At 46.8% G+C, this 20,285-nt stretch overlaps 1 protein-coding gene across 4 annotated transcripts in view; it reads left to right on the forward strand.

Moving 5' to 3' along the window:
• The window catches only part of LOC138580898 (zinc finger protein 300-like), a 290,853-nt gene that overhangs the window by 78,468 nt on the left and 192,100 nt on the right, over window positions 1-20,285 (forward strand). Inside the window, exon 2 of one of the 4 annotated variants that reach the window (XM_069651808.1) lies at window positions 4,404-4,623. The exons of the other annotated variants lie outside the window; for them this stretch is intronic. The gene's annotated coding sequence lies outside the window, so the exon portion shown is untranslated. The remainder of the gene's footprint in view (window positions 1-4,403; window positions 4,624-20,285) is intronic. 4 annotated transcript variants of the gene reach the window in all.

Consider the following 20,285-nt stretch of genomic DNA (forward strand, 5'->3'; position numbering starts at 1 on the left):
CAAACTTGGAATTGCAATCCGTGTCCCCAGCAAATATGGGTAAAGGAAACTGAAAGGAGACTAATTAGCAGGAAAGAGACAGAAATGAACAATGAAATATTGGAATTGAAGTCCAAATTCCCTTCCAAACTTGGTACTAATGACGAGTTGATGCTGAAAATCCAAAATTCAGTAAAATAAATAATAAAAAGGGTGGGGTAGAAACACTTACTACTGTTTATTAGGAATAGCAGTCCAGGTTCCCACTCATGCTGGGGTTGAAGTCACAGTTCCTATCGGAGAGCTGAAACCTCCCTCCTGGCCTTCCAAAAAAACCTGAAAAGTTCCCTTTTCAACTGACACCTCTGGCATCCGTATCTCTCCCACCACCTCCCAGATTTTAAATGTAACTGTGTAAACTCCTGAAATGTATTGTAAAGGTTCAAATGTAAAAATTGTACAGTTCTCTCTCATGTAACTAAGTTTTGCCCACTTTCTGTAACTAGCGCCATGATGCCTACGGACTGTTGCGCTCTTGTACAAATGCGAATAAATAAATAAACTTATATTGTTGTCTCTGAGCATTTTTTAGCATGTGGCAGTGACAGGGAAGGGACTATGGATTATATTTGTGTGTGTCCATAGGTTTTCTTCTCGACCTTCCCTGTGATGGTGATAAGAAGCAGGGTAAAGTATTCACCCTGTGGCTGAACTGTTGACTGAACAGTGATAACCACCCATTTGCTTTGTTGCTTGCTTTTTAAAGAAGACTGTCCTGATGAAAGTGGTTGTACTGTATATATACCACTGAAACCGGTAGACAGAGGCTGTGACATGGTGGAGGCCAAAATTAGCTCTACATAGATCATGAACAACTGTGTGCATGTTTTTTATCTGTCCCACACCCGGTCCAACACATAGCAATTTTCAGACGGATGTTGTGGGCTGTTGTGTCTTCATTGTGAAAAAACTGATTCGGAATAGGAAACACCTGTTGTAGCACTATATTGGCTAACTGCAGGACCCCACTTGAGTTTTTGGAATTTTCGAAGTTTTAAATCAGAGCCACCCTAGGACGATTCGATCTATCTACGGGATATTAAAAATCTGGACCCAAAGTAGAAGGTCGACTTTTTTTGTCCTTATATATTTCAACCCTACGTGTTTGACTGTAAACACTTTTCACCCATATCCATTCAGGATGATAGCAGTGACTTGGGATATACAGAGATATAACAATTCTCATATTGTTACGATTTTTCAAAAATGATTTCTCTTTACCATCTTTTCCTATCCCCTTTTTTTGTAAGCGTTGCACCAGCGTTACCTAAGGAAAGCTCCTACGCTAGGGATTAGGTAGGGATAGAAAGCTTTTTCGACCTATCCTTCTGTCTTTCAGACCTACCCTGTATTTCCACAGTCACTGTGCACCAATGTTCATCTTTGGTTAAGGGATCACTCGCTGCTCTTTTGAAAAACATGCACAGTTGTGTGTTGCCCTCCTTTCGTGTAAAAACACTAGCCTGTTAGGGCTTCACCCTGTATACTATCATACTTGGTGCCCTCTTTGTTATGAATAAATAAATATCCACATTGATTGAAATGTGATCCATTGCATACCTGAGGCAAATCTGCCAAACTATAGTCACAGACCGAAATACAACATCTTAGAATGCTAGGAATTGCAAGTTCCAAGACACTACTGATCTGAAACATGAATGCTCTGGGGATTCAAGGCCAATCTACAAGCCAACACTGATAAGTGACTGATAGGTTCCCAAACTGCAGTGACCCACTGATCACGGCAGTCCATGTTCCCAACCACTAATGATAGAGACTGAAAGGATAATCAATGCCTCGTTGGAGTATAGGAGTTGACCAAGACTGAGAAAATAGGAAAGGAAAGAATTGTGGCAACAAAGACTAAGATTCGAGTTAAACTGCCTTTCCCTTCCCAAAGTCTTTGAACTTCAGCTTCTGTGCATCAGTAGAGGAAACGTACATGTGACGGATCACAGGAATAAGTCACTTCTCCCCAAGGGGGAGCCATTCCCTGTGAGTCTAGAGATGCAAGCCCGCACTGCAATGCCCTCCCTGGGTGTAAAGGCAAGCTTGACCTCACTGGGAGATCCTCCCCCCTTTGGAGACAAGGACTCTTATTCTTTTAAAGAACTCCCTAGGAGCCATACCGATTGTGCACTTTTTCAACCATTCAGTAAAGAGAAATATGAAGAACCTACTAAGATGTGTTATTGTGATCAAGAAATACAAAGTCAAGAGAGCAGTGTTGGAAAACATTGTCCTATGAGGGGAAAAGAATAAATGCAACAAAAGAGGTCTTACGTATTAGACACGTAAACCTAAGCAAGAGAGGATTATACGTTTGAAGAACGCTATGTCAGAACTGTGTGACTTAACAAGAAGTCGAGTATTTATACGCCAAACGGCCACAGCTGATTTCATCCAGTCCCGTGTACCGACAGGCATTTCTACGCCGTGGAAAGGCCGAACTTGAGTAAGTCTTGCTCACAGTTATTTTGCGATCCACTTCGAGATAGTCTGTTATTTTCATGGCGGTCAGCACTTATACCATACGGCTTGCCATACATTTGGGTCTGTACTATCAGTCTGGTTTTTTCCACTACGATTGGATTTTCCAGCAGAGAACCATACGGCTGTTCAACACGGGAGGCTCAAACGTGGACAAGTTGATTTTCCTTTAAAATGAACGATAGGAGAGCTTTCGATCGGTCTCTTCCAGCAGCATTATTTCAACAGCTCCGCCCGCAGAGCTTGTATGACATAAAGACTTGGCAGTTCATTTGTAGTACTTGCGGCATCTGTTTTGGGATGCCTTTCTTGGTCCAGTTCGAACGGCTTTGTAATATTTAGGCTGTTATCTTCATAGTTATGTAATCCGTTTTGACATCCTTTTTATATCCTTTTCTGTAGTCCTTTCCAATGAAAACTTCCTGTCTGACGAATGCGGACTCTGAAGTGGAACAATATTCTTCTCCCTGCATGTCTACGACTAACAATTCCTATTAGCTAACTTTTTGAATACCTAGATGTCCCGTGTTTCCCAGACGGGTGAGTGTCGGACTCTTTATTTCCATCTATGCAGTGTCAGCCATGCGCTGTCTGGCACACCAGCCAATTATCCTCGCTCTTTGGAACTAGGGATTGGTTTCATCCCAGTTTGTGTATTGTCTATTTTGTCTCCATAGACGCATTCATTTGTGTCTATCTGTTGTTGCATTGAGCCTGATACTGAAAGAAATGATATGCAGAGCTCCCACATTTGGGTAGAGAATACAGTATATGTTATTCTCCCCTCCACTACATGTTTTACTGAATTTTGTTATGAATGTGCTGAGAGGTTGGCTTTTCTGAGCTTTTTTAACGATTTGCTTTCATCTGTTTTTATTCCTTCATAGAATATGCGTCCATCACCTTAATTTGAATTGGCCAATTCAAGAACAAGAACAATTATAGTATCGGCATTGGCATGACCAGTACTAGCCCCTATTAAGTTGATGGCAACACTTTGTAATATTCATTTATTTAACAATTTCTTTGAGTGCCTTGTCCTGAAGAAGACGTGTATCAATTGCCACTGACTAGATCCATCTAACTATGGAAACTACCAATATAAAGATCTATTGGGAGAACACCTTGGTTCAACTGCCTTGCTGTTCACTGAATTTGTAGTTGACTCAATGCACCTCATTTTGTTATGATCTCCAGTCTTTTTGCACTTTAGCGATTCTTTTTTTTTTGTTGTTGTTTCCATGTCATTTCATTTTGCTATGAATTTTTGCACTTTTGTGATTTTTGTCTTAATGCATTTAATTTGACATGATTTCTAGTTTTTTGGTATTTTAGTGATCCATTGTTATCTTTCATTGTTTATAGACTTGCTAGTTTCAAGTCTTTTATGAAATGTTTCCGAATCCTCGGAAGACAATTCAGTGTGTTCACTCAAGTAAAAATCTTTTTACTTCTAATGTATTTTTACATTGACGATATTCTGATTATGTGTAGGTTGCCATTATCTAGTGAATTACAGCCTCTTCCCATGTGATTCCCTTCACTTGGACAGAGTTCTGTCTCCTGGTCATTCGCTTTCCGGCACTGACCGTATTCTAGATGTATACTATGAACACATGGCATTCCACTTATTTTTTGGCCTTTGTACTTCTTTATCAATGTGAAAGCCTGATATGAAATATGGCTAGAATTTTCAGATCAATATATTTTTAATTGTGTTGATGATAATACAATTTCATAATTATATGTTTGGTGTTATGCTCTGATTCCGCTTTCCTTTCAGGAATTTATTGTAAATCTGTTCTACATTATTACATTATAATGTTTGTGGATTTCCGCGTGACACGATTTTTCTCTGCATCTTATTTCTTTAGCTTCCCCCGTGTCCGCGTTGCAGGGGATACCCATTTTTTGCCTTTGGAACAGATTTCAAAGCACCATGATCGACCGAAAAATCCTGCATCCAAAAGTGACCTCTAGAACTATGAACCATAGGCCTTCCTGGACAGTACCAAGCACAGAAGATTGTGTCCTCAACGGATTCTGGAACACCAGCAGTGGTCTCTGGAGAACACCTAGTCAGGGAGGAGGGGGGTAAGTTTACATACCGGTTTGTCACCTGTTCTTCATAGGGTTAACATAGGTGTAAGGGCCTATCCCTAAATGAGATCACTGCCTGGAGAGAGACAGTTCCTATGCCTCGAATGATGTACACCCAGGAACCACAGCAAAGAGATAGAGGGAGATGCTGAATCCAAACATTGCAACACTGCAGAGCTCCCAAATACGGGAGAGGAGCTTGCACAGCAAACCATATGTTCCTTAGACCACGAGGGACAACAAGGGGAGCAGGGTCCAGGAAATGAGCCAAAACATTGGCCTTCCAGGGCCGCCTCCTTTGGTACACAGCAAACCCACGCCGACAAAGTGGGTGTGGCTTAACCCCCTTAATTATCACTTTCCGAGAGAGGGAGAGAGATATGCACATGCACGCAAGATCAGGAAAATCTGTCCGATCTTGGTAGAGACGGGAATATAAGCAAGGAACAGGAAGCAACAAGTGTGGGTTGAGCAGTTCAGGTGTTGGCTATGGAGTGGAAGTGTGCATGTTTTTGTGCCGTGTTTAGAGGAAGTAGTCTGAGGAGTGATTATGAAGCAGATGGTACTTGAGTGTAAGGAGGAAGCTTTATAAGTAGGTAAGCAGGAGTAGTAGTGTGAATTTAGGGAGTAGTATTTTGGAGGGAGCAAGGGAGGAAGAGTAGCATTGTGGAGGGAGCAAGGAAGGAAGAGTAGCATCAAAGGGGGGAGACGAGATCTAGGAGGAGTGCAAATCGTAGAGGCAGGAGATTGGTGGGAGGAGTCAGCAGGAGTGGTGAAGTAGTGAGAGTAGGAGGAGAGAGGTGAGAGAGGCCTGTTAGAACCCACCTGAATCCAACAGTGTAAATGCAAGTTTCCATTACAACACTAACCTTTGGATGGAGTAGGGATAGTTGGGAAGTCCTTGAAGGAGTTTAGGTAGTCAGCATCTTGGCACCAGCTAGCCTTTTAGACAATATGAGTGAACATTCAGAGGAATAAAATAGTTACCACCATTTGAGTTGAGAATTATTCCAGTTGAGTGCAGGGTTTATCTGGGGTCGTCTTTGTCACCCCATCGACACTTACTTCCCATGTCCTTTTAAATTGGCTTGGACCCTTGTATGCCCTGCATACTGGTTGATCTCTGCCCTCAATTGCCTAACAACTATACCGGAAGCCTATCTCATCACCATATAAGCGGTCAGACAAGCGCAGCATTGATCATGATTTGTGCTGCCGTTGGGATATTTGGCCACTTTAATGTGCTGCTCCTCTGCACCCCTATGGTGTGGGGCTCTCCTGGACTATCTTGCCATGAACCTGGTTAAGTTGTACTCTGGGTGATATGACTAAGTTCCCTTGATTAGCACTCTTAACATCCTTTTTTGCCCCTAACCCCCCCTTTCGGCCATTCATCGTCTTGCCCTCCCATGACACTGCTTTGCTTGCTGGTCTTTAATCCATGTCCCCTATCTTTACTTCCAGGGCAGTGAAGACCGGAGTTTGGGTTGACTTGGCTTTATCAATAACCGGGCCAACTCCTCTGTCTTCCTTCGACCATCGGGGTCGTCTGCAACCTTTTGTTCGACAAATTACTTTTAAAAAAACTGCCTGAATTTGTCAGTTTAAAAAAATGTGAAAAGGGTTCAAATTAAAATAAATAGAAGAAACTCTGGGTGTAGTTGAGGCAAGACTCAGAAGTTTTCGTGTTATCCTTGTGCAAAACCTGAGGATATCCTCACTCCTACTCCTCCTGGATCCTCTTCTCGGGTGGCCAAGGAAAGGCCATCGCTTTTCGATCCTGACCCTGGGGGTGGAGAAGCTGAGTTGAGGGTCCTTGGGGATTGGGAAAAGGGTACCCCCAGGCGAGACATATCCACCCTGTTCCTGTTGAGAACTCACCTAACCCTCCCCTGGCTTTTATGGGATATTGCAAAACATCACCCCTCATTTTCCCACATAACACCTATGACCGTACTGGGACGAGGAAGAGGCGACTAGCGGTAGTGAAGGTATTGTACAATTTGACCGGCTTTAAAAGTCTGACACCACCAAAAGACCTAAAAACAAACACTGCGGAAAGTTCAGACTACCAAAAGTCCGAACTTTTTGTGGTGTGTGGTGGAGTTGGACTTGGGTGGTTGTCCCCCGCAACACCCTGCTTACAGTATAGTGAGCGGGGGTTTTGGGGGAAACCCCTGCAGCTTCTGGAAGAAAAAAAAAGAAAAGGACCCTGCCGTGCCAGTCCCCGATCACAGAAGTGAAAGGGAACTGGCGCTGCAGGGACATAGCTTGAAGGAAAGGTAAGTAGGGTTTGGTTATGTTGGGAGTGTGTTAAGGGGGGGGTGTCGTGGGCGTGGGTGTGGAGATGGTTTTAAATGCGTGTTCGCATGAGAAATGTACAAACCTTTGTGGTTCGCACATTTCTCATGCAAACTTTTCCGTCGCTGACTTTTCCGCGACGGAAAAATCACGCAGATCATTAGTGAACACTAGCAACTCACTTTACGAGGAAGATGCCTGCAGAGTACTGTGAAGGTCAGGCATGTCCCTCTAATTACAGTCAGGCAAGTCCACTTGAGAACTCGCACCTGCAACCTGTCAAATGGTTGCAGGTGTATAAAAAGAGGAAAAGAGCAGCAGGGAGGCCTGTGTGGGGAAGGCGAGCAGAGGATCCTGTTCGAGAAGAGGCAGCCGTGGTGGGTCCTGAACCGAAACCAGGACACCGGCCAAAGACCTGTGGAGCCCAGGGCAAGTTGGGCCGTTAGAATTCCACAGGTGTGGGAGCCTCCATGGTCAGAAAGCTGGAGCGGCGGGGTAAGGAAGAGAAATAAAGTTGCTGCCAGCATCCGCAGAAGGAAAGCTGAGCTGCTGGTGAGCACAGAGAAGCATATGAAATGCGAGCGGGGCTTGCGTTTTCAAAGAAACCAGCAGGCGGAGCAGAAGAAGAGCGATGCAGCTGCCGGAGAGGAACACTGAAGACCGATGAGTGAAAGAGTTTGTCACTCGAAGCGGGGCGCTCCAAGGGCTTGCATGGAAGTGAAATCGATGCCGAATGAAGCAAATTAAATGTACAAAGTGAAATAAACCCGAAGCCACAGGTGGAATGAAAATGAAGCGGGGAAGAGAATCTTTATTAATATTGAATACCGAATTGAATGAAAACTATATGGGCAAAACTATGATCTGATGAACGTTAAATGTGAAAGTGCGCATTTGAAAAAACGTACAAAACGAAAGCGCAATTGTGGAAGTTTGCAAAAGAACATGACTGAAAGCGGGGGAAGAAATAAAACCACCACAAAGTGAACTTTATGCATGAATACAGTATGGCAAAGGCCAAAGACTGGCAAAGGATATGTGACACATTGTGGCAAAGCCAAGAGGCTAACCAGGAGATGCTAAGAGAGTGGTCACCTTCACATAAAGCCAAGAGGCCAACAAGAAGAAGTTAAGTGAGTGCGAGTCTGTACATAGGAGCAAATACAGAAGAACCTATGTGGGCTGAAGAGCCTAGGGTTCCTGGTTGCGCCACTTGCATTGGGTAACCGTGTGCTCTTACAACTGTGCCTAGACCACGGAAACTTAAATTGTGAAAACTAAAGGCATTGTTGAAATAAACCAAGAAGGAGTTATTTGAGTGAACTGTTAATTCAATCCAGCAGGAGTGTCAAGTTGATCTGGAATTGTGTTGAACATTGAAAGGCTGAAACTAGTATCAGTTGGCATGTTCTAGTCTTGGGGAAAGGAACCCTAACACTTGGATGAACTACCATACTGTCTTGAGGACAGAAGCCTCAAGACACTTTTCTTTGGAACTGTGTTGCCTTGAACCTGGGCAAGGGAACCCCAAGGATGTGTGGAACTGCTTTAAACTTGAGAAAGGTAATCTCAAGACTTTTGTAGAACTTTCTTGAACTTGGGGAATGAGAGCTGAAAAGGATACTAGGAGCTGGAATAAGCTCATAATTTTGTTCTGATCACCATTTATTTTATTTTTGACAACCTTACACATTGTTTAGCTTTAGTTGTGAGGGGAAGGATAGGTTTTGGACACAGACTTTTAAGTTGAACGTTCTGACTCTGACTTTCCTTAGTTTTTTTCAGGTACGGAAATCCCACCTGAGCATAGGGCAAGTTAGGCTTTCAACCATCCTGACATCTGAATTAATAAATCATTTTATTTTTAACTTTGAATCTGTTGTCTGTGTCTTGATTCATGATGCCTTAACATCCTCCATTAACAGAAAGATGTTAAAAGACCTAGCATGTCTGGGGGGTAGAGGCGCTGTTGCGTGGCCTTGAATTGGAACCGAAGCAGCACCCGCTGTGGCTTGTTCTGTTCTCCGGGATCCTTGCTGGGTCGAGTTACACCGTGTGCGCCTTGGTGTATGTGGCAGACTTATCATGCGGCCTGGAACACAGGAGACTAGAGCAGAGATCGGAGGAGTGCCCGTCTGCACTGGCACTGTGCAGTGCTTGCCCTCCAGCGTCTACAGCATCAGTGGATTTCCCTTTGTCCCCCACATTGTCCTGGGTGCCCTTCGAGCTGAGTGCGCCTCTGGCACGGATCCTGTTCCCAAATTTGCCTGACGCGACGAGGTGTTGCCCTGTCAACCTCCTTGCTGCTGCTGCCCGCTTGGAGATAGGTGGGGAGCTGGCTGTCGGTGCTTAAATAACTGCAGCTTCCCCTCAAGGCCTCAGAGCCTGCTGTGCACTCCTGAAAACCACTGTGCTGTTTGCTCTGAAGGGGGCTCCCTGCCTCACTGTTGTTCCCCTGGAGGCCTCGATTAGCCTGGATGCTGGGGTGAGGGAACTGCTGGCGACGGCTGCATACGTGTAGAGCTGGGTTCAGCTGCATACACGGAGAGCTGGGTTCAGCTGCTGGATGGGGTTGGGCTTGCTGCCACAGCTACTGCTTTGCCTGCACCCGCTTCATGTATACAGACATGTGAGCGGCCCCATTCATCTACATAAACCACTGCACATACAGAGCTCTCTTTGTCTGGGCGGTGAAGGACCTGTGCTAGCCCCCTCTATTCTCCACCCCCCCCCCCCCACCCACTATGACTGATCCGGAATGACATCGTGAGCAGCACGCAGTGGATTTCCCCTGGATTTTTCCCACCTGCCTGTGTAGAGTGTGCGGCATGGAGGAGGGAGCGGGGTGGGAGAGGGGTGCTGCGAGCGGATGACTTGAGTGGTGGTGGGTGGACGGAGTGCTAGCCCCCCTCACCCCCAGTGGGACTGATTCCTGTGTGGTTGCCAGTGGGGCTGGTGGTCTGTGCCATTCTCTTGGGGGCTCTGCACTGCTCAGTGAGTGGGGGGCCGAAAGGTGATGTAGTGGTTCATTGGATTGGACTCCTGTATTACATCGGCGACCAGTATGGTCAATCCAAAGAAACAATCTAAAATGGAACAATTCGCAAAGGCGGATCAGACTGGCCCGATGGCCGCAGGGACCCTGGGACCATCTGCTATAGATGTGATCGTGCTGAACCATACTTTGAAGGCCTTAAAAGACAGTACCAATAACTTAGGTATGAAGATAGACGCTCTTACGTGCAAGGTTGATACATCAGCAATGCAGATAGAGAAGCTATGTGACTGCATGTCCGCCGCAGAATACCGAATTGGAGATGGGGGAGACAAGATTGCGGGGTTACAGAAAGAAGTGGCCCTCCTCCAGCAGACGGTGAAAAGGGTTGTTGTGAAGAACGACAACCTCGGTCATGAAGGAGTAACCAATGCATTCTTGGGTTACCGGAGTCAACCGCTTTTGATAACATGGAGAAGTTTGTCAAACATTTGCTCCTGAGTGTTTTGGATGGCCCCCCAATTTCAAATATGTTCCTTGTGGAAAGAGTGCACCGCGCCATGATGGTAAGACCTCTGCCAGGAGCTCCTGAGCAGGCTATTCTTGTCAGTATCTTTAACTATAGAGACAGAGATGTGATCCTTAAGGCGGCAAGGCGGATATGCGTTATGGCTCAGCAACAATTCGGATTTTCCCTGATTTTAGTCCAGAAGCAGCGCAAAACATTTTAGGCAGTAAAATAAACGTTCTGCGGAAGAAAGAGGTGCGATTTTGCAGTGCTTTTCCCGGCAAAGCTGCGAGTGATTCACAATGGCAATACTTTTTTTCTTTACATGGAAGCAGAGAGGTTTGCAGCTGAGTTGCCAAATCCAGGGGGTTCCCTCTGATGCTTGCCCCGTTGGCTACAGTTCTGACATTGATGGCTCCTAGATCAGGGTTTCCCTGATCCATACTAAAGAGTGCCTTGGGTTACCAGGCCACTCCTACACTGCTTGACCACCATGGGAAGATGATTAACTTCTGTGGTTGCCTGTCGCTTGGAGCTACGGTGGCCGCCGGTGGTTCCCATGTTTTTTGCATTAACTGCAAGTGGGAGTGTTTGTTTGGGTTAAGGTTGGAGTGGTGGGCTGAGGGGCTTGCCGGTATGTTTGTGTTTCTGGCATGGGTGGGTTGTTGGGGAGTGGGGGTTGTTGGCGGGTGGTTTGATAGCACTTCAACACAGCACAACTGTTTTAGGGCCTGTATCGCATCAATACCATAATCTGGTCATGATCTCTCTAAATGCCACGGATAGGCTCGTAGTGGGGGATGCCCTATGTGGCCTTTCTTTGGGGGTCGGAGGCAGCGGCAACATAAATCCTGGTGGGATGTGAGATGCATGGATGGGTGAGCGCCTCACGTTGATGATGTGGAACATTCAGTGGTTAACCAATAGTAAGAAACTTTATCTGATAATGGATTGGGAGAAACAGCACCAGGTATGATCTCTGTTTGCAGGAGACTCGTGTGGAAAGGGATTACACTCTGCCAGGGGGCACAGGGTGGGGAATGCATATATACGGTTCCTCCTTCACATCACATTCCAGGGGTCTGGTGACGCATATACCTAAATTGCTTGCATGATCAGATCATGGATGTGGAAGGGCGGTTTATACTTTTGGCGGGTGAATGCCTAGGCATGCAGATAATTTCTATCAACATCTATGCCCCTAACGTGGACTCACTAGAATTTTTCAAAAAGTGTGCAAATCATACCAACAAGCTGCGCTATCATATGGCACCAGTTTCCCTATTTTGAGCACCAGCATCCCTGTCCCTCACCAAGCGCTTTGTTACTGCCCACCTGACCCAGGCAGCTTGACGTATTGTACACCACGCCATCATCACAGTAGAACCACCAGAACATTGGTGCCCTTCTCTCTGCCACGCAATGAACTCCGAACCAGACTTGCATCGCCTGCGCCACCCATCTCAACACAGTATGTGGTTTATTAGCACAGCCCAGCCCCTCGCTGTGCTTTGATCGGACTTGCTCCAGTCCAGAAGCAACCATGGCACCATTTCCACCAGCCCCCACATTTCTAATAATCTCTGCAGCGTACCTGCTATTACTAAAGTACTGAACAGTGCCTGCTCCAAATATCACCTGTCTTGTTGCTTAGCCAGCCCCTATCACCTCTTTTACTCGTGGCACACATTGTAATTGCTGTTATTTGTACCCATTAATATTGTCTGCTCCTGCCGAGCTATTACCTGATTTATTGCTTAGCCAGCCGAGCTATTACCCAATTTATTGCTTAGCCAGCCAAGCTATTACCCGATCTGTTGCTTTGCCAGCCGAGCTATTACCCGGTTTTATTGCTTTGCCAGCCGAGCTATTACCTGATTTGTTGCTCAGCCAGCCCCTACTCACCTCATTAATTTGTGGTACACATTGTAATTGTTGATATCTGCACCCACGAATATTGGGCTCTGCCTGATTGCTGCCCAGCCCCACCCAGCTGTTACTTGATTTGTTGCTTAACAGCACCTACATTGCATAACGAGGTTGCCACGCAACATGTATGCTGATACAGGGACAAACTGATTCCCCTTAAATCCCTAGCTTCCTCCACGTTGAGACTTGACCCGATTCATATCCATATACAGGGACTCGCACCAATCTGCCCATGAGGACGATGTGATTACACGGACACACTAGCACACCCACAAAATCCCATACTCCTGCTTTACAACATAGCCACCCAACAATCTTCTTAGCAGGTCCTTGACCCTGCAAAGCGTCAGATCGGCCCGTTCCATACCACCACACTCAGCTCTCCCAATTGCCATCCAGGCCATCAACCACAACTGACCGCACTCAGAAACAAAGACCTTGCGTCCAGAACAAAGCTCATTAGAGAAAGTACCACCACCAGCACCCCCACAATCCCAAGAAGGAACTCTCTCCTCACTCTGAGAACCGCACGCCTGAGTGCCCCCCTTAACATCCCTCGCTTCCACTCACGTGCGCCAACCCATAACATTCTATGCGCACTCATCAATGCCCGATCCCAACCAGCACATGCACTTGACATTGCAGACATCATCACAGCCCACAAACTTGACTTCCATGCAATAACCGATATCATGGCTGCACGCAGCAGCCGGCCCTGCCTTGTCCATCGCTGTTCCAGATAGCTATTCCATCTGCAGAAGGGACAGACCCACAGCCAAAGGTGAAGGCGCTGCCATCATTGCTAAAACGTCCTTGAACATGATACCCACCACCCCCTTCACCTCTGGGGAACACTTCTCTGTAAAAATATTGCCTAATGCCAACACCACTCTAAACATCCACCTTATCTACAGACCACCAGGGCCTGTACTCTCATTCGAAAATGTCTTTACCGAAATACTATCCTCAAACTCCAAACCTAAATCCCAAACTATTATACTGGGGGACAAAAACACCCTAGCCTTAGCAAACACCATGTCAGCCCTCGGGCTGTCACACAGGATTCACAATCCTACCCATGTGAAAGGCTGCCCACTTGATTGGCTCGCAGACATCAACTGCAAATCCACTATCTCATCGAACACTCCATGTCCTTGGCCAAATCACCATCTGATAACGTTCGAGATCGAGACACTGACCAACTAGTCCAACACCCCTAAACTAACTCCAGCCGCCCCATCCAGAAATAAGCAAAACATAACAGCCGACAATTTACTGCCATTACTGCAACCCCTCCTTGCAACCCAGCTCAAAAACTCAGACCCGACCATGATGACCAAACAATACAATGACACCATGCTGGCAGCCATTGACAAATTGGCCCCCCTCACCCTTTGCAAAGCTAAACAACCTGCTCACCTAAACGGGTAGTTCATCCCCACCCTAAATACCCTTAGGAAAGTAAAGAGAAAGGCTGAAGCCCTGTGGAAGAAATCATCTACTGAACTAAAAATTGCCTTTCTCAAAACTGCTTGAGAATTTAAACTACAAGTACTTCAAACCAAAAGCGCATTATACAATGACCGAATCGCCAAGGCCAACTCAAAATGTAAGGAATTATTCTCTATCCTTAGAGAGCTAGAAACCCCCATTCCCCCTGTATAAAACTGCAAAAAAAATGCTAGCTGGTGCATAGACATTCAGAACGCCCTATTGGGCAAAATCTCTCAACTACAGTCTAAAATAACAGCAAAAAAGAAAATATTAGTCTACTCCTCTGCCACAGTCAGTCACCAACCGAAAGCCACACACAACTCGGAAACTCCTCAATTCGAATTCACGAAGGTCACCAACACTGAGGTTCTCCAAACCATCTCTAGCCTAAAACCATCCAAATGCCAAGGGGATCCCTGCCCACCCTCACAATGCATCATTCAGTAACAATTGTTTCCCAACTGACCTAAAAAATGCTTGGGTTCTACCATTATTAAAAAAAACATTCCCTCAACCATAACATCGCGACAAATGACCACCCAATCACAACTGTCCCATTTCTACTAAAAAATGTAGACAGAGTTGTCTACCTCCAAATTCAGAAATACTTCGAAGAAAACAACATTCTGGGACCTAGGCAATCCGGTTCCCGCCCCAGACATGGGACATAAACTGCTCTCCTAGATTTAAAAGTCCACATACAATCTAATCCAGAAAAGGACAGCAAGACTTGTCCTTGGCCTCAAGCCCTCGGATGATATCTTTCCAGCTCTGAAATCTCTCCATTGGCTCCCAGTGGATGCAAGGATTAAATTAAAAACCCTCTGCATTGTCCACAAGGCTTTCTGGGGCCTGGGCCCAACATTCCTTCAGCTATCCCTCCGCAAATACCTCCCCTCTCAAGCCCTTCGCTCCTCTACCTCCAACTCCCTCAGGGTCAGTCGTTTTTCAAAGAAACAAGCTGGGGGGGAGATCTCCATCTTCGGCTGGGGTCTTCCTCTGGAATAGCCTCCCTGCCACTCTAAAACTTGAGGAGATCCATCTCCGGTTCCGTAAGCACCTCAAGACCTTCCACTTTGCATCTGCCTTTGCTCCCCCTCTGCCCTGCTGATCTGCTCTCTTGGCACTGTGTACCTGGCCATCCTCTGTACCCCGGGCCCAGGTACCGGCTCACCCTGTCACCCTCCTGCACTGCCTCCCGGCCACCCCTCGCACTGGGGACTGTATCTGTAACCCCTACAGTCCCCCACACCCCATATTCTTCTTTTATACACTTATCAGACTTACCCAGTTCTGCTGCGTAAACGCAGCTCTTGCCACTTGCTGACCGCACTACCCCCGTTTATTGCTTCATTATCTATTTATTTGTATTTATTATTATTTATCTGTTCTCGTCTGCACTTTCCACTCTCCCACTTCCATGCACTTTTCCCCTTTCCCTTTCCCATGCACTTGCACATTCTCAATGTCACTGGGCCTAGTAAGATCGTTGTTTTGTTCTCCCCTGTTTCCCCTCCCCTCCCTTGCCTTGTCGCGCTCTGAAACACTTGTGTACGAGCGCGATACAAATAAAATATATATCAAATGGACGACCTTAAGGATAAAGGGATGCTCGTCCTGCTCCTCCTACTGGACCTCTCGGCTGCCTTCGATCTGGTGGACAATAACACGCTTTGCAACCACCCAACCACAGTCGCACAAATCTCACCTAACGCAGCCCAATGGATAAAATCTTTCCTCTCGGACAGAACCATGAAGGTCTTCTCACCAAAAGAAGCAGCACCACCCACCCTAGTCACCTGTCGAGTACCGCAAGGCTCATGTGTGTTTCCCACTTTGTATAACATCTTTACAAAGCCACCGTTTGACTGTCTTGATGACCTGGGTGTCACCTACACCAACTACGCGGCTGACACCCAGGTCCTCATACCCATAATGGGAGACCATGCCGCTGACACCCTCACACTCAATGCCATCTATTTTACCATTCAGGCATGGATGGCACATCACAGGCTGTGTCTTAATGACAAGACTGAGCTGCTCCTCAAAGGCTCTCCACTCAGGCTTGCCACACTTAGCACTGCATTTCAATCCTTTAAGATTGATGGCAACACCATCAGTCTCCAGCCAGGTAAAAACACTGGGTTTCTACCTAGATTCATCCCTCTCTATCGAAACCAGGCAACGCCACCACCTCTGCAACCTCTACACATGCTAACTCATCAATGCCTGCAGACCCTTTCTCTCTCCCGATAGCTGCATCAATTTGGCTAGAGCCCTAGTGCTAACCCAATTAAACTACTGCAACGCCCTATACAACGGCACCTCGACTTACAACATTCGCACACTCCAGGACCTGCAAAATAACACCATCGGAGCAGCGCTTAATATCCCCAGATCAGCACACATCTCCGAAACTAGACAAACTCCACTGGTTACCCATCCAAGAACGGATCTGGTTCAAAAAGCTCACGCTGACCCACAAGTGCCTTCACCGGGTAGCCCCCACCATCTGGCAGACAAAATATCCATACCATAATCCTCCAGACCTACGAGAGCAACTTACAAACGCCTCCTGATTATCCCCTTCAAGCTCCAAAAAGCGGGTGGCAGCAGCTTCCCCTCAATGGCCACTAAACTCTGGAACGCTTTGCCTGCCCAATTTAGAGCCCAGGAATCTACAGCCACCCCAAACATATATATATTTGTAAAATTTTAAAGCTGCAAAAATGTATACATTTTAAATAGTTGTAAACACTACTGTATACCTGCAACCTGTGTAACAATTGTCATCTTTTTATGTAAGCAAGCGCACAGATGCCCTTGGGCTTGGTGCGCTACATAAGCAACAAAAATAAATAAATAAATAAATATACTTGGGTTTCCTTCATATCCGACTGTTTGAGTGGGGGATTTCAAGCTTGCCTCAACGCTGGCCATGGATCGGTCCTCCACAACACAAGCCCCCAAAGGCAGCTAGGGTGTGGGAGAATTTGGCAGAACACCATTGCTTATCTGATGCATGGAGGCCCTGTCACCTGGAACCTAGGGAATAAACGTTCTATTATGGCGTACACAACATTGCTTCTAGGATGGACTATGTTCTGGTTTCTGCAGATATCGCAAGAGCTTTGACCACAGCTCAGATCCTGCCCAGACGCTGTTCAACCATTCTCTGGCTGTGTTTTCCCTTACTAGGCCAGCGCTGGACCCCCCGGGGCGCAGGTGGCGATTTACGGGGCGCGCCCTTGAGGGCACAGTCTTTAGGGATGAAATTGAACAAGATATAGTTAGATTCTTTCAGGCGAACGCTGGCTTTGTACCTGACCAGAAAAAGGTTTGGAGGCTTTTAAAGACCACATCAGGGACTGTTGTATCTCTAAAGAGGGTGGGGTCCTGAAATCATTGCGTAGAATCATGACAGTGTTGGAAGGTGAAATCAAGGACCTGCAACAGCATTAGGCGGGGGATGACGATCCTGAGATCAGGCGGCTGTTGCGGGAGAAGCTAGGGGAATATTCTTCGGTGGCTTGCAGATAGGAGATATTCTTGGGGGACCCGATGGCTGCCGCCAATGACGGAGAGGGCTATAGGCCCGGCTGCACCCTGGCTTGGGCGGTGAAAGTGTCAACTGGGATCTATTCTTGAGGTTATGGATACAACTGGGGAGCTGGTCAAAGACCTTAAGGACATTGACTAGTCTTCCCCAGTATTATGCCCAGTTATATTCCTCTCCGGTACAGGCGATGAGGGAAGAGATTGGGCAGTATTTAAATGGGTTGGCCTTGGTTTGGCTGGAACCTGAGCTGGCAGACGCCTTCAATGACCCTCTAAGTGACAAAGAGAAACGCCTGGTGATTCTGTCGCTCCCTAATGGGAAAGCCCTCCGGCTGGATGGCATTGGATTATGTTGACATCCTGGTACCTCATTTGCACAGCATGTTCGGGCTGCCCTGGTGCCCGTCATCCTGAAGGCCAATAAAGACCCTCAACAATGTACCTCATATCGCACAATGTCCTTAATAAATTCAGATAAGAAGATCCTGGCCCAGGTTCTGGGAGACAGGCTGCTGCCACACTTACCTGCGTTGGTCCTGCCGGACCAGGCTGGCTTCATCCCGAGGCGTTCCACGCAGAATAATCTACGACACCTGTTCACCCTCAAGCACAATGTGGATACTGAAGTCCTGATTATAGTTGCCGCACTCGACGCAGAGAAGGCCTTCGACTCCATTGAGTGGCCTTTTCTGCTCCAGGTTCTTCAGAGGGCGGGCTGGATCTGGTTTATGTACAATGGGTGAAGCATCTATACACAGCACCGAGGGGCAGTATATTGACCATTCAAGTGATCTCTGCTCATATTGGCCCTGCCAGCGGCACCAGGCAGGGGTGCCCGCTCTCCCCTTTGCTCTTCACTTTGGCTATTTAGCCTCTTGCCTGTTATCTCGGGGAGTACAATGCGTATAGCGGGGTTAAAATCTACTCACATATATTGATTTGTCTCCCTCAATGCGGATGATATGCTCCTCTGTGTTAAACACCCCAAACACAATTGTCGGCCACTGATCTCTTGATGTGTGGACCGATTCGGGCTGAAGATAAATTGGTCTAAGTCAGACGTTTTACCGCTGATGCCAGCGGCTTGCGAAGATGATGTGGGGGAGGGTTTTCGATGGTGCCCCCGGGGGATTTGCTACTTGGGTTTTCTGGTAACTACAGCTCCTTCCACCCTGTATGTTGACAATTACTTGACAGTGCTGGAAAATCTGGAACAGAGGATCGAAGCCTGGATTATCCTCTGTGTGTCGCAAGCAGCCAGGATCGCCCTGGCCAAGATGGCCGTATTCCCCCAAACTTTTATACATATTTTGTAATGTCCCAATTGTTCCTCCTTCAACGTTCTGGTCTTGCTTGAAATGTATGATGGGGCAGTTGGTCTGGGCTGGTGCACAAGCCAGAGTGTCATATGACCGTTTTACCCAACCATCCGAGAATGGAGGCTTGGAATAGCCCAATTTATATGTGTACTATTTGGCTGCTCAAATACAATATGCTGTGTGGTGATGGCACCCCTCGCAAGACTTTCCTCGTATTAGATTGGAAAAAGTGGTGATGCATCCGACCAACCTACGGGGTGTATTGTAGGGGAAAAGATGTGCCACACTGAAGGCTGAGGTGCAGATGGTGGACACAACACATTTGCAAGTTTTCTGAAGGGTGGAATCTTCAGAAATCTAATAGGGTGCTGCACCGGGGTAATTTATGCCCAACTTTGGAGTGCCTCACTGTAGGCTACTCCCCCCCCCTTTCCCCACTGTGGGATTGGGTGTGAGTCTGTTCCTTGCAAACCTGATGACTACAGCTACCAGAAGTCCTTGCAGCAAAATCCTCACTAAGTGTTAACACCTGCACTTGCTGTGAGCTGCAAGTTAAGACAGCCTCCCTGATGACGTGTATTGGCACAGAAACCGGTCGGAGGAGAACACCTGTGGCTGAGAAGGTTTACTGTGCAGGGAACTGGAGTGCGCCCCTCTCCTCTTTTTTCAACACATGGTGGACACCACGTGCACGTTCTGGGTGAGGATGATGCAGCTGACGGGGACGGATGCTTTATATACTCCGACTTTTGCAATCTCTGATGTGTGTGGGATGGGTATTACTCCTGAGAAGACCTTTCGCCTACGCTTTGAGAAGATAGTTGTGCATGTCCTGTGGGATATGGTACAGGATGGGAAACTCCTTATGTGGGACCACTTTAAAGAACACAGGGAGTGGTCTGCTGTAACTGTTTTACTTCAGATTACGTGAGGCAATGAGGGCTGTCTGGCCTAACTACCCTGAGGCACAGCTAGTTTCTCCACTAGTGCAATTTATCGTTGACCCGCCTGTGTCCACATTGTATAGATTCATCCAAGCGCAGGTTGTGGACAGGGTGACCACTTTCAGAGAGAAATGGGAAGCAATGCTGGGGCGGGCACTCACGGAGGCCCAGTGGAAACGGGATATGCATGCAGACCTGTAGACTGTCGCTGAATAATAGATTATGATTGATCAATTTCAAATTCTTGCATCAGGTTTATTACACTCTGGCCCAATTGAAAAAGTATTATCCGGATAGGTCGGCCAAGTGCAATTGGTGCCCAGCGGACCCTGCATATTTTGCGCACATGATATGATGTAAGTCATTTATGATGCGCCTGTACAAATGTTTTTCTAGGTGCGACAAGACAAGGAGGCGGAAACAGAAGGACAAACCAAGATCTTACCAGGCAGGCCTTGTGTCATTTAGATCGCGCAAGTGCGGGAAAGAGGGGAGGGGAGAAGTGCCAAGGGGTTTGGCGGGGGGGTGAAGAGAAGTGCAGGTGACTCAATAAGTGCTGCCAGAGGGTGGCTCTTAAGTTGAAAGAGAAGGGACTGTAGGGTTACAGA

This window comes from Ambystoma mexicanum, chromosome 3p, assembly GCF_040938575.1.
Source record: "Ambystoma mexicanum isolate Mex_15411 chromosome 3p, UKY_AmexF1_1, whole genome shotgun sequence".
NCBI classification, from domain to species: Eukaryota; Metazoa; Chordata; class Amphibia; order Caudata; family Ambystomatidae; genus Ambystoma; species Ambystoma mexicanum.